This window comes from Acomys minous (assembly GCF_964271855.1).
Source record: "Acomys minous genome assembly, chromosome: 7".
NCBI classification, from domain to species: domain Eukaryota; kingdom Metazoa; phylum Chordata; class Mammalia; order Rodentia; family Muridae; genus Acomys; species Acomys minous.
Window position 1 is genome coordinate 110,393,335 of NC_140488.1, and position 13,223 is coordinate 110,406,557.

Below are 13,223 nucleotides of genomic sequence, written 5' to 3' on the forward strand. Positions count from 1 at the left end.
GAAATTTGCTATCTTTTGCTTTCAATGGTTAGTTTGTGTTGCTCTTTCCCCCTTCATCTTTATCATGATGTCACCTGAGTGTGAGGAAGGAGCATGTTACATCTCATAGTTATGAAAGAAAGAGTTCTTTAAGGGCGTTATTGTTTCCTTTTGGGAATCCTTCATGTCTCCATGGCAACTGATGTTTACAATGCCTGGCAACTGCCAGCTGCTAAAGTTCTCATGAGGTTGATTTGAATGGAGCCGTGGTGTCCTTCCCCCTTCCTGTCTCAGCTCCTCCTCAGGCCTGATTTTTATTGACACCTATTGAGCCATGGCCATGAGTCCAACCCAGTCAGTTCAGGTGGCCAAATCAATTCACTTGGCTCCAGGATCTATTTTGCTCCGTGGTAGTAAATCTCTCTAAGAAGCTCTCTGGCCAATGGCTGACCTCATGTATAGTCCCAGGAGGCTTTGGATGTTGCTGGGATTTCTCCTATGCCCAGTGTATCCTAGGACAACTCAAAACTGGGGACTCTGGATTGCTCTGTATTTTATCTCTAATTGCTCTAGGCCACTTGCTGGGGGGGGGGGGGGAAATGTGGTGCCTGGCTCTTCTTAGAGGGCCAGGCAAAGAAGAGTGGCTGCATTTCTGCTCTTCACTGTATTTAGACAATGTCTACTTTGAAACTGGCTTAGAGGACCAGGCTTTTTTGATCTGTTTGAGATTTTGTTCAGGTCACATACATTGTCTTTTTTATCCAAGTTTCTTCATGTTTTTGGTTTTAATGGTTGAGACCCAACAGAGAAAAAAAAATCTCCTGGTTTAGTTTGGAGTTCTCTTCAAAGCAAAATACAGACCCCGGGAGGTCATGGTGAAATAGTAGATCCATGTGAAAGAACGTAGGAAAAGGATTAAGGGAAAGAGGGAGACAGGGGAGGACAAAACTTCAATAGGATGAAGGGCAACCAAACCAGCCTTAGTTGTCAAGAAAGAGCAGAGAGGGCTGGAGAGATGGCTCAGAGGTTAAGAGCACTGCCTGCTCTTCCAAAGGTCATGAGTTCAATTCCCAGCAACCACATATAGTAGCTCACAACCATCTATAATGAGATCTGGTGCCCTCTTCTGGCATAAACGGGTACATGCAGGCAAAGCACTGTAAATACAATAAAATTAAAAATAAAAAAGAGCAGAGAATGTTCTGTGGAGTCTACAGGGAGATCAGGAGGCCTTTACCCACTATCTGCAATCTGACCACAGTTAAGGATTGCCTCCAGGGATGTAAATACCCCTCCCTTTTTGCAAGATATGTGAATACAAAGAACAGGCAAACTCCAGAGTCATTAGAGACAGCCCTGAGGTAGGAAGACAGACACGTTCAGCGTGAAGAGTGCCCACCATAGGTGTTGCAGATCTTAAAAGTGGGTCAAGGGAATAGAAAGGGCCACTGGAAATTTCTGTTATGCCACCCCAGGGAGAATTTAAATAAAAAGCAAATCTTTAGAACATACCATTGCTGAGGTTTTCCAGTTCCAATCTAATCTCTATGTTTTATGGTAAAGGAGAGACTGGGGCCCTATGAAGCTTCTATTTTCCCAAGGTCAAAGTGATTAAATCAGTCAGAATTAGAGTAGAGGTGCCAGAGAGTCATGGCAGAGCTCTCTCTTCTGTGTCATTATAGATCTACCCAGTCATCTAGTCAGTCACTAATGGTATCTTTATTGACATGCTACGCCATTCACTGCAAAGTATAGCAATAGCATCTGCTTCCAAAGAATTTGCAAGCTGATGATAAGTTGTGTCCTCAGTTATCAGTATAAGCATGTGCTAGAGGAGGGATGGCTTCAGATTCACTGTACAATCAGATGATGTCCAGAAACAGAAAGAGACCAAAAGGGTACAGAAAATACAGGATACCTGCTATAAATATAGAGTCAGGAAATTGTGGCAGGCGGTATCTAAGAACGTGCTTCTCTGAAGAACCCCCACCTTCTGGTATTCATGCCCTTGTGAAATTCCTACTCTCCTGAGAGTAGGCTAGTCCTAGGGACTCACTTCTAATCAATAAAATATAGCAGAAGTGGTAGGATATGGATTGCAGAATTGGTTCACTGAAAAGATCGTGGCTTCTGTTCTGGAATCTTCTTCTCTTACTCTCTTACATTACTTGCTTTAGAGTAGCCAAGTGCCACATCATCAGAGAACAATGCAGAAAGATTAATATGAGTGAATGAACTTAGAAGTGGACTTTCAAATCCTTATGAATGAACTTAGAAGAATACTTTCTCCAAGTTTTAACTTCCGATTGAACTGTGGCCCAAATGACACTTTGATTGTAAGCGTATGAGGAATGCTTATCACAAGATCAGTTAGGTCATACCTAGGTTCTTGATCCTCAAAGTCTAATTTTCTAAATTTTGTGAGAATTTTTTTAGACAGCCAAAGATGATTAATATAGAAGACATTGAATTTGATGGAGGCAATGAAAGTATGAGTAATACATGGACTTTGGAGCATGTAAGAAATCTAATTTAAGTATTTTAAGAGAAAGGAGCAGGCATTGCAAGAATGTGACATTGTCTCCATGAACCCAAGGACATGAAGAGTGGAAACAGAACAGAAACAGAAATTAAAAGGTATTGAGTATCAGATAGTGAGTTGCTTTACTTGGGATTTCTCAACCTCCATAATCGTATGGGCCAAAGACTTAACTAAATATTATTCAATATGCCTACATCTACATCTCTATAACTATATAATTTTAATCTATACCATTATCTAGCCTGTGTACGTCTATCTATTCCATTGGTTCTGCCTCTCTGGAGACTCCTGACATTTGCCACAGCACAAATGTACTCGAGTTCGTGGAGGAAAGTCCATCTTGGCTCAGCTGTCTGTTTCTTATCTTCCTAGCAGAGGAAACAGAGCTGTAGTGCAAGCTTTCCTTCCCACAAAAGACTTTGGAAGGAAGGCATGGAAAATGCAGGCTGAGGAATAGACAAGTTGTTCCCCCAAAAGCTTAAATCTTTTATGGTTAGAAAGAAAGAAATTTGCAATTTGGTGCATTTTTCTCACATATCCTGAACTAGAGACCAGGGATACATTGCAGAGACTCATGTAGTAAGGCACATCTGGGTAGCTTCCTGATACCTATACTCTGTCAGGCTGCGGTTTCTTATGGGATGATCAAGATAATTGAGATGCCCTTATAAACAGGTATTAACCTAACATAGAAGTCCTCTGAGTGACTCTACCCAGTGGGGTATCTGGACAGATACTGGGACTAGAAGCTGGACTCTGGGCAGAGTGCTGAGAGTTGTAGGCAAGAGTGAGGGTATGGAAGGTTCTGGAGGGAACAGGAGCTCCATCAAGGCCTGCAGATCTGAGCACAGGGGAGCCTGCACAAACCGATGCACTAGCCAAGGACAATGCATGCAGAGAACCAAGCCCCCCTGTTCAGATGCAACTGATGAACTGCCGATTCTCCACATGATGGTGGTGTGAGGGACTACTGCTGAACCTCTGACATGCACTCTGGTGCCCATGATTTGGTTACTACCCCTTGGCAAGACAGCCTAGTGGGAACACAGAGGGAGGGGATGCAGGCTATCCTGACCCCCCCCCCAACCCATCAGAGGTCTAGGTGAGGGGAATAGGGCAGAAGAGAGAGGGAGGATGGGAATGGGAAGATAAGAGGTAGGGGTTAACAATCAGGATGTAATGTGAATAAATTACAATAAATAAAATATGCATTAAAAAAGATAAGGGGCTGGAAAGATGGCTCAGTGGTTTAGAGCACCGCCTGTTCTTCTGGAGGTCCTGAGTTCAATTCCCAGCAACCACATGGTGGCTTACAACCATCTGTAGTGTGATCTGACGCCCTCTTCTGCAGATAAACATGCTCATATACAATAAATAATAAATAAATAAATCTTTTAAAAAAAGATAACTGAGATGGCTACTACTGTCCCTCCCAGCTTTGAAAGTGCATAAATATAAAGGAAAGAGAAAACAGAGTTGCATCTCCAAGACATCCTCATAGAATTAGATATCTTGACCGAATTGGTGCTTACTATGTAGCTAGATGATTGAAGTCTCCAGCATGCGAATATGAGGCACGTGGCCAACACTGAAATTGGCCTGGAAAACAACCAAATGAGGCTACCCCTGCCTTTCTGACAAAGTGTGAATCTGGAAAGAGGCACAGCCACAGAAATTCAGAAGATCTTAAACAAAGGCTGTGTGGAAAACTCACAAAACAGAATCATTTAAAAATGTAACCTGTTTGGGGCTGCAGAGATGGCTCAGTGGTTAAGAGCATTTGTTCCTTCAGAGGACCTGAGTTCAGTTCCCAGCACCCACATGACAGCTCAAAGCCATCTGTAACTCCAGTTTCAGGGCATCTGATCTCCTTTTTGACAAGACCTGTGCATGGTGCACATACATACATGCAGGCAAAACACTCATATACATAAAATAAATAAATCTAAAAATAAATGGAACCCATTTTACCCTCAAGACTGTGATGTCTCCTAGAGGAAAGTTAGCATGGGGACTGGGTTGCCTTTCAAATAATGGCTTAGGGCACTCTCTCATACACTATTGGTTCCTGCCTTCTGTTCCTACACACGTGTAGGGACACACACACACACACACACACACACACACACACACACACATACACACACACACACACCATATCCTAAATCTTAATTTTAACAAGTCTGCGTTCTCTCGGGCACTCAGAGGTCATTCTATTTGGGGAGCAGAGCCATTAGCCTGCTTCCCACCTCATGTCATTTGTGTGTCAGCATCTCCATCCAGTGTTTAGTAGAGATCTGGGTTACATTGTTATTAATCTCAGTACTCCTGCCTTCATTCCCATTAGCTGGAAGGAGAAATGGGTGGAAATGATTATCCCTGCTCAGGTGAGGCTTGAAATAGAAGCTGTGACTTGGATTTGGAATCTGATAAGAAGGTGCCTTTCTAGGACAGAGGACTTACACAAAGCATACCAGTGTAATACAGAAGACAGGTTTTGCTTTGCTCTGCTCTCCTTTTCATTTTAACCCGCTTGTATAAAGAAAAGCACTGTGTGTGCTAAGGGGGCTAGGAACCCAGCAACACCTTCCTGAGAGCCGGAAGCCACTTCGCTCACCAGGGAGGATGGATTCGCTAATGTCTGTTGAGTGCTTTGAGATGAAATGTCTTCTATCCCCAAATACTCAATCTGATTCCACCCCTAGGTGTGATATCACAGGAGGCAAATGTAGTTCCTATCTCTGAAGAGGGTCTTTCTTTGTGGGAACTGTGGTTGCCGCTTCCTTCCAGATCAAAGGACAACATCTGGGAGAGGACACATGGCACTGGGGCCCTGCCCAGTGGCCAAGGATGATATAAGAGGAGGGCATATTGAGAGAAAGAGACCATGAAAGCATGAATTATAAGAGGATGGAAGCAGGGGACTGGGAATGGAGAAGAAAGAGAAAGGGGGTGAGAGAAAGGGGAGGGGATGAGAAGGAGAGAGAGAGAGAGAGAGAGAGAGAGAGAGAGAGAGAGAGAGAGAGAGAGAGCCAATTATTGTCAGAATCAGAGAGTTTTAGCCTGCCCTTATATTTTTGTAAAGCTCGCTGAAAGCAAATGTAATGTGGTCTTAGAAAAGATATGATCACTGTTAACTCAAACCAGCTGCTTTTTCCAGTTAAGGTGGTAAGGACTGTTTTACTTGGCTTTACATTATCTGTCTGCCTATTTGGTTAGTGGCTTGCTTAGTTTGCTGCTTTTTTTTTTTTTTTTTTTTTTTTACTATAAAGCTAAGCCAAGTATGACTCATGTTGTTTGGCCAACATAGCTCTTTGGTTTTGCATTTGTGGCCTGATTGTCTGCTTCTCTTGTGGAAAGACGGGGTAGGGTGGGGGGGGGGCTTCCTCTTGTTAAATGACAAGTCACCCTGGCAGGTCCCTTTCGGACTGCTCTCCTGTCTTTGTCTACCTCGGAGAGACCTGTCTCAGCCAGTCATTGCCGTGCAGGCGCTGTCTGGAACGCAGGCAGCTGAGGCTTCCTCTTCCCCGTGGTCATGCTGAGCCTGCTAAGTTGGATTCCCTTCTTTATCTGTGGGGAAGAGGATACAAGGCAGCTCAGATCTAGGAAAGATAATGAGCAGTGACAAGAGAGGGCTCCTGTCACGGAAAATCTGACAAAAGGAAGGTGTGAGTACTGCTGAGTGTGAGTTATCCACCCTGGAAGCTGTCAGTACCCATGCCGGGGGATGCTCACCCAGAGTGAGCTGCGGGCTCACTCAGTCCCTCATTCATATTTTTCCTTTCTTTCTGTCTTTCCCTCCCTCCTTTCTTTCCTTCCTCCCTTCCTTTCTTTTCTCCTTCCTCCTTCCTTTTTTCTCTCGCCTTTTGCCCTCCCCATTCCTCCTTCCCTTCTTTTAATCGTTTTTAGTTAATTTGTAGACTCTGTGTGTGTGTGTGTGTGTGTGTGAGAGAGAGAGAGAGAGAGAGAGAGAGAGAGAGAGAGAGAGAGAGAGAGAGAGAGAGAGAGAGAGTGTTCACACGAGAACGCACCTCAACACACTCATGAAGGCCAGAGGAAAACTTGCTGAAGTAGGTTCCCATCTTTCACCATGTGGCTCCTGGGGAGCAAACTCAGGTCGTCGTGCTTGGCAGCAAGCACCTTTGCCTGTTGAGTCATCTTGCTGACCTTTTTACACTCTCCCCACCATTTCTTTTAGTACATGGTCATTTATTCATTCTATAACCATTAATTATATATTGTCTGTTCATCGTATGTTCTCCCAATAAATATGTCCCGAGTAGTTTCCATCTACCAGCTACTATTCTAGGGTCTGGCCTTATAGTGATAAATAGGGCAAAGGTCTTAACTTAAATGAAGGACTCACCCACATTATGGACTAGTCATACTACTTATGGGGAGTACCATTGAGGTTCTCTGGGTACTCGGGGGAGACGGGGGGCGGGGTTGATCCTGTCGTAAGAAATGTCAGAAAGTTATGCATTTGAATTGAGCTTGATGAGATAGAAGGACTTTTGTCCAGCGTGACAGAAACTAAGTAGAAATGTAGGCTCGGCATGGGAATGAAGGCCAGGTGATTGATAAATGCCAAGTAAGCCACTTAGGGTGACTAGGCTATAGTCCAGTGACATGATGCACCACTTCCAACTCTAAGAGGGCGGCTAACCCCAATGATTTTTAAATATTTTATTAATTTATTCAAATCACATCTCAATTGTTAGCCCATCTCTTGTACCCTCCCATTCCTCCCTCCCTCCCATTTTCCCCTTACTCCCCTCCCCTATGACTGTGACTGAGGGGGAGCTCCTCCCCCTGTATATGCTCATAGGGTATCAAGTCTCTTCTTAGTAGCCTGCTATCCTTCCTCTGAGTGCCACCAGGCCTCCCCATCCAGGGGACATGGTCAAATATGGAGCACCAGAGTTCGTGTGAAAGTCATACCCCACTCTCCACTCAGCTGTGGAGAATGCCTTGTCCATTGGCTAGATCTGGGTAGGGGTTCAAAGCCTACTGCATGTATTGTCCTTGGCTGGTGCCATAGTTTAGGCAGGACCCCTGGGCCCAGATCTGCCCATCATAATGTTCTTCTTGTAGGTTTCTAGGACCCTCTGGGTCCTTCTATTTCCCCATTCTCCCATGCTTCTATCACCTAAAGTTCCAATAATATGTCCTCACCTCTGACCCACTTTCCTGGTAAGTGAAGACTTTCATGGGACATGCCCCTTGGGCTAGTGTCCAGATATAAGTGAGTATATACCATTTGACTCTTTCTGCTTCTGGGTTAACTCACTCATTATGATCATTTCTAGTTCAATCCATTTGTCCACAAGTTTCGGGAATTCCTTGTTTTTAATAGCTGAGTAGTATTCCATAGTGTAAATGTACCACAGTTTCTTTATCCATTCTTCTATGTTGAGGAACACTTAGGCTGTTTCCGTGTTCTGGCTATTATGAACATGGTTAAGCATATGTCCCTGTTGTGTGGTGGAGCATTTTCTGGGTATATTCCAAGGAGTGGAACAACACGACAGCCTACAGACTGGGAAAAGATCCTCAGCAACCCTACATCTGACAAAGGTCTAATATCCAAAATATATGAAGAACTTAAGAAATTAAACACCACCAAACCAAATAACCCAATTAAGAAATGGGGCTCAGAACTAAACAGAGAATTCTCAACAGAGGAATATCCAATGGCTGAGAAACACTTAAAGAAATGCTCAACATCGTTAGTCATCAGAGAAATGCAAATCAAAATGACTCTGAGATTCCATCTTACACCCATCAGAATGGCTAGGATAAAAAATTCAAGTGACACCACATAATGGCGAGGATGTGGAGAAAGAGGAACACTCCTTCATTGCTGGTGGGAATGCAAACTAGTGCAGCCACTTTGGAAATCTATCTGGCACTTTCTCAGAAAACTGGGAATAGGGCTTCCTCAAGACCCAGCTATTCCATTCCTTGGACTATACCCAGAAAATACTAACCCCAATGTTAAAGGCCCCTTTATGGAACAGCAAAAAGGAAAACTACCTGGGTAATGGATGGTCTTCTTGTCTTTTCTCTTCAACAATTCAATCAGTGCTAATTTTCATCTAAGTATTCTTTTTTTTTCTACAGCTCAAACTCATACTGAAAAATGATTAAGAACAGTGGGTTTGGATTTGGAATTTCAAGGACTACAATTTTCAAAATTCAAGGAGGTGGGTCATAACGATGTGAACCCTGAGTTTTGGCAAGAAAAAAAATACTCAACTTTACAATTACACCATCTGTAGCCAAGGCTGATAATTGCAAACTGAATATCTGCCCCCCACCTCTTCTTCCTGATAAACAGAGTGCTATTTTTCTTCCTGTGGTGCCATAGCAAAGGCAACACTATCTTTCCCCGCTCTCGTGGGCATCGGGATGGAGTACCCCCGAGAACACTCCGAAAGACACGTGTACATAGCCTGGTTGGTTTCGTTCTTTGCCTTCTTTTTCTTTCCTTCTTTCAGTTTAAAATAAGTACCTTTGTAGGAACATGGCACACTAGCATGGCACTGGTGTTCCTTCTGAGTAACCTGTACTTTTCTCTAGGAAGCTAGAAACAACACATATGCTCCAGGCTTAGAGTTTTCCCAAGCTATCTTAGTGTTTCTAGATCCCTCGGTTGCTGCCTGTCTCAACTGTGATGCTTGTGGATGTGTGGAGGGCATGAGCCTGCCAGAGCTGCCACCTGACTTTTGGCCCTTCCTTCTTTCTGAGCCGCCCCCTTCTCTCACTGCCAGAGCAATCCTCTGCACCTTCACTCTGCTGGCTTTGTATGCTAAATGAGAAATGACCTTCTCATTTCGTAGGTGGCACCGTGCCTTCCGTATTCGTTCATGTTCAGCCAAGGAAGTATAAAGTGCTCCGGGTATTTCAAAAGAAAGGAAACTGGGCACAGAGAATTGATTATAAATGTGTTCAAGGGGCTTGCAGAAGGGATATGTGGAGGATATCAAAAGGCGGTGGCTGGAGAGATGGCTCAGAGGTTAAGAGCACTGCATGCTCTTCCAAAGGTCCTGAGTTCAATTCCCAACAACCACAGGGTGGCCCCCAGCCATCTACAATGAGATCTGGTGCTCTCTTCAGATGTGTAGGTGTACATGCAAGCAGAACACTATATACATAATAAATAAATAAATAAATAAATAAATAAATATTTTTTTAAAAAAGAGAAAAAAGAAGCGACACTTCAAAGCCCCTTCAAGGAAGGTCTTGTTGTCTCACGTGCTGGGAGTTCTGCAAGCTAGCAGACTGCAGGCATCGGCATTCTTCAAGACCTGCCTCAGTTTTTGAACAATATCTTGCCCAAAGCTATGCTCTCTTGGGACACTATCTACTCTAGATCTCCTTGAGAGGTTGGCATGGGATGTCATAGACCTGTATCCCAGTTTTACACTCTCTCTCTCTCTCTCTCTCTCTCTCTCTCTCTCTCTCTCTCTCTCTCTCTCTCTGCCCAGTATTGTTCCCTCTTCCTCCCACTCACAAATGTTAAGCCATAATAAATATCCAGCCTGCCAAACTACAACTCAGTGTCAGCTTCCAGAGAACCCTACCTGTGGCATGAGGTAGCCCAGAGATTAGTGACTAATTGCAGGAAGTCGCAGACACCCCTAGGCTTGAGCTACAGAGCAGGAGGCAGGTCCCCAGAGCCCAGAATCCACTTACCACTGACATGCCTGGAACATTTGACAGGCTTGGAACTGAGCCATCGCTGCCAAGTCCAGAAGCCTTTCTGAATCACACAAGTCGCTGGAGCCTGGAGCTGCCCAATGCTGATTAAGATGCCACCAGAAATAGAAAAAAAGAAAAATGTCTTCTATCTTCCTTTCACTTTCCCAATACTCACCAGTTCTTCCAATTAGCAGAAACTGTCTGAAAGTCTGCTGCAAAGGAGTCTGAGGGAAAAGAAATTGTAGGATTCCAACCTTCAGGGACACAGGACATATTGGTGAAGGAACAGAGGCAGATGAGTAGCAACACCCTGAAGCCCTTACCTTATGACAAAAGAGCGAAAGGTCAAGGGCAGCCATAAGGATGCAGATGAGATCTGAGGCTTTGTTCCCAAGGCCCAGCTAACAATGTTGCTGTAGCCTCCTGAAAGACTCCGAAGTAAAGAACTCAACTAAAGTATTACCCTGGCTCCTGACCCCAGACTCAGTGAAACAATCAATGTTTTGTTGCTTGAAGTTGTTAGGTTTGTGGGAATTTGGTACCCAGCAGGAGATAACTAATCTCATGATGAATGATGTGGGATGGAGACACCCAGAGAAGCATCTTAGCGGAAGTTTGTAAGGAAGAATATTTTTTTCAAAGGGGAATAAGAGCATAGTCAACCGAGGAAGCAGCAAATACAAGGTCCTGGCTACTGTAGTGTTGCTAGACTACAACACATGGGAGTACCTGGTAAGAGATGAATCCAGGAAGTCAAGAAAACTTGACAGTCACTTTCAAACTTCACTGGGCATTAGAATCCTAAAATTAACCGGGTGTCTGGAAAATTCTGGTGTCTGTTATCACTTGCAGAGGTTCTGTTGAAGTGCATGTGGGATGCTTTGTTGACACAGGGATTGGATTTTTAAAAGGATTCTTCAGGTAAAAGCAGGGTGTGTTGGCACATGCCTTTAATCCCTGCACTTAGGGACCCAGAGTTAGGTAGATTGCTGTGAGTTTGAGACCAGCTTGGCCCACAACAGGACAGCTAGAGCTACACAGAGAAACCCTGTCTCGAAAAAAGGAAAAGAAAAAGAAAAACAGAATGGGTCACATAAATAGCGACCCTAACTTTGTGTGTGTGTGTGTGTGTGTGTGTGTGTGTGTGTGTGTGTGTGTGTGTGTAATACATACATATATACATACATACATATATACGTACATACATATATACATATATACTGTGGTGTTTGTCTTTTAAAAAAGATTTAAGGGAACATTACAAAACTCAGTAACTGGTCTGGAGAGGTGGCTTCATAGTTAAGGCCATTTGCTGCTTTTACAGAGATCCTGGGGTTCTGTTCCTGACACTCACATGGCAGTTCACAACTGTCTCTAATTCCAATTTCAGGGCATCTGATGCCCCCTTCTGATCAACATGGGCTCTGCATGCATGTGTTCCACATGCATGTAGCCAAAACACTCAAACACATAAAATACATTTTTTAAGGAAACAACCAAAAATTTTTCAGTAACCATGATAAATTATACTTTGAATGCAATATTTTAGGAAATTAGGATTAATGCCAAAACTCCACAACAAGCAAAACAAAATGTTTAAAGAGAGATAGACTTTTTAGATGGTTATAAGGTGCAACCAGCATTGAGGACCACTGCTCTAGACCTAAAAGGAACCTGAACACCATCTTGAGATTTGTAGTGTGCCAAAGAACCAGGTCTGGGCATAAGGAAACAAGAAGATATCATCAGCTGTCTGGTTTGGAAAGTTGTTTTGGGTGCTGAGCGATAAGTAGGTGGGGAACGGCAGTTATGATATATGTGACAGGATTTTAAGATGAGAGAGAGACAGACCAACTGGAAAGATATTGCACAAATCCTACTGGAAAGTGATTTACTGTGTACTCAAATCAATCACAACAAGGAGTAAGACGAGAGGTAGAATGAATCAGCAGTATGCCAGAGCTGATTGAACTTACTTGCGAGGGTGAACTGTGCACATCTCTCTCCCCTAGCTCCATATTCAATGACAACATGTCCCTCCTCGCTTCTGTATTTCCATAGCCGAAATCGGCAAACGTTACGACCCAGAAGGGATGACAAATTGTTTGTTTCGTGGTGCTGTTGTTGCTGTTTGGTTTGCTTTTGGTTTTCGTTTTGTTGTTGTTAGAATTGCTGGTTCAACATTCCCCAGTCTATCTATGGCTGAGAAGCTTCTTTGTCGGTATTAGAGAGGATCTGATGGTGAATTACACAGGAAGGATGTGGTGGTTTAAATGGAAAATGTCCCCCTCGCCATAACCTTGGGCATTTGAGTCTCCCCTTGGTGAAACTCTCTGAGAGCAGTTTAGGACATGTGGCTTTGCTACAGGAAGTACACTGCTGGGGTGGACTTTGGAAGTTTAAATCCCCAACCTACCTTCAGTTGCCCTTCTCTTCTTCCTGCTTACAGTTCCGGATGTGAGTGATCAGCTTCCTATTCTGGTCATCCTGCCTGCCACTTGGTGCCCTGCCTTTTCTCCGCCATCATGGACTGTTACTCCTCTAGAATTGTAAGCCCACATTAATTCTTTCTTCTACAAGATGACTTTTTTTCTCATAATGTGCCAGGAACCACACGGCCCGTGGCCGACCCCCACCCATTCAGCACCTGCAGCAAACATCCTGCGTGGCCACTCACTAGGCACAAAGGCATCCGGCTTAGCCCTGAGAAGAGAGCGATCCGACCCTGAGATAACCACAGAGACATCTTGCTTTGCCCCGAACTAGGAAAACCCCTCCCCCTGCACATGTTCCTGGGGCCCAACCCCAGAAGATTCTGTACTTTTCCATTACCCTCCTCGCCTACCCCCGCCCTCCCTAAAGCAGGTTTTAAAAAGCCTGCCCTCACCTTCAATAAACGGCTCTTGACAAGCTATGGTTTCCTTGAGCTCTGCCTGTTCTCTCGCCTATTCTTTATTCACAGATTGCGACCCTCCTCGGCTCCCCAATAACTGACCAG